Genomic DNA, 2,424 nt, shown 5'->3' on the forward strand with positions numbered 1-2,424 from the left:
AATGTGACACCTTATGACTTGCAGTAGAGAGCTCTGGTAGAATGTAGCAAAAACACAGTTTGATGATGTTCTCATGGTACTTTCACGGTCTCCCACTACTTAGCTGGTAAATGGGGAAGGGAAGGGAAAGCTTATATAAAATGTGAGTCTCTGAGAAATCACCAGTCAAAAAAAAACAGGATGTCTTTTGAAGTCTGGAGATGGATCAGCTGCGTTTAATTTTTCTTTTTAGAAGTATTCCCTAATCCTGATTCTTTGGCCCTTTAGTCCTTTGAACTTTCTGATACGACAGCATAGGAAATCAGAGAAAGCAAACAAAACATTATATTATCATAGTGTCATAGTGTAGGCAACGTTTCCTTAAACCCAGGGTTTCATAAAAAGTAAATCATCACCATAAGAAACTCAGATACAATATCCATTTTTATTAATACATAAATAGAGCAAAGGCAAATAAATTTGGCAAATGTATTAGCTGCAAATGTTGTAAGTGCAAGCAAAATTCAGTTTTATAGTTTTGCATAATTCTAGACCTTGTTTGTGATTGTGTCTTAAGAATTCTTGATGTTAAATATCCTAATAATTTATAAATTAATAAGACACCTTAATATGTTCATAGTTCTTCACTTTGGTATAAACATGCTCTTTGATCACAGCCATCAAACCATTTGTAGCATATACCAATCTCTGCCAGTTTCAGACCAAATTGCTGAATTCTGGCCTGTTTGCAACTAACCCTGAAGGCTGCCACGAGCCTCCAGCTACAGCAGGGTGCAGCCACTGCCTTCCTTAACGTGTGCAAGCTGCCATTCACGCTGCAAGAACGACGCACTGACATTTGGATGACTGCCAAGATTTTAATTAGTAGTTACAAAGCTCTGTGCAGCCTGTCTCTAGGGCAGCTCTCTCTCTTTCTCTGTAATCTGCTGTTTCATGTGATTTTTTCTGAAAAAGCTTCACTGTGATTCTGCAGGAGCTGGGATGCAGCATTCTTGATCCCAAGCCCACTGCTCTGGTTGAGTTTAGTGTGTTAGTTGCCGACAAGCACTGTATGCTTGTGGTGTGCACTGAAGTTGTTTTTCAAGAAAGAGCTGAGTATCATGAGGCTTACTTTAATTACTCTAAAGCTGCTGCTTACTTGAATTTGTGTCTTCCTTCTTTAGTTAGTGCTGCATTCTTTGACAGTAGTTTTGAATAGTGTGGCTACGCATGCTCTGAAATCTCAGCTCTTTAAACTCTGCAGAAGTTTGCTACTTTGTTTAAACAGCTGTGTATGACATGTCTTATCAGGAAACTGCTCAGGATCGAACTTTAATATATAGCTATTACATAGGAGAACCGCAGGTCTTCCTAAACCTCTTTCTTATTATGTCAGGCTACTGGTAACGGTTGTAGTTGCTACAGACCCCAGTCATGCTGCACATCCAGAGAAGACTTTCTCTACTTTGTAAAACTGGCTGAAGCTCAACTTCAGATTCAATTTTTATTTTGAGTGGCAATTGTAGTGTTGATTGCTGAGAAGGTGCAAGCTGCCTTACACCAGTTAAACGTAACTCCGGTTGGCGATTTCAGCTGGGCGGTATCATTTGAACCACAAGTACAGAAACTATACAGTAAGAGTTGCAAGGTTTCAAGGTTGCACGGTTAGTTTTGTTTTAAAAAGCTGTGCTTGGGAATCTCTTACTTCAGATGAGCTCATGTTTATATGACTAAGTCTCCCCTGGAACCCCATGAAACAAAATAACTTTGAAAACAATCCATGCGGCTCTTAGAGCACACAGGAAAACTGGCTGTTGGACAAAAATAAAATAAAATAAAATAAAAATAAAAATAACCCCTACTCTTAATGTTATTGCAGAGGTATTAGCTGAAAACGTCCGCCCGCTTTTCAAGGGTTGCAGTGCTGTCTGTTGGAGGCGGCTTTCTTGCTTTGTACGCGCCGACCCGCGCGTGAAAGTGCCCGAGGAGGCCCTGCACCCGCCGTGGGTGGTACGAGGAACCGCCCCGAGACCCTGGGGGCGAAAGATGCTCTGGGACACCCCAGGCGCTGCCTTGGCGCCCCAAAGACCTTTTTAAATCGTACGGCCGTAAGAAGGCGCTGCCGGCGCGGGGAGGGGGGGCCTTCCCGCCGCGGAGCGCTCGCGAAACCTGGTGGAGCTGGAGCTGCCCGACCCCTCCCGGCTGCCCCCGGACCTCTGCTACAGCAGAGGTTCTCCAGGAAAACACGCGCAGCGGGCGGTGCGCGCTCGCGCTGCGCCTCGAGCCGCGCGTCCCGGCCGCGCCGCCCGCCGCCGCCCCCCGCGAGCAGCGCCCGCCGCCGCCGCCGGGGGGCGCCGCCGCGCCGCGCCGCGCCGCCAGGCCGCCGAGCCGAGCGCCGAGCGGCGGGCGGCGGCGCAGCCCCGCTCAGCCGCTGCCCGAGGCGGG

Source organism: Rhea pennata, chromosome 11 (assembly GCF_028389875.1).
Source record: "Rhea pennata isolate bPtePen1 chromosome 11, bPtePen1.pri, whole genome shotgun sequence".
Taxonomy (NCBI): domain Eukaryota; kingdom Metazoa; phylum Chordata; class Aves; order Rheiformes; family Rheidae; genus Rhea; species Rhea pennata.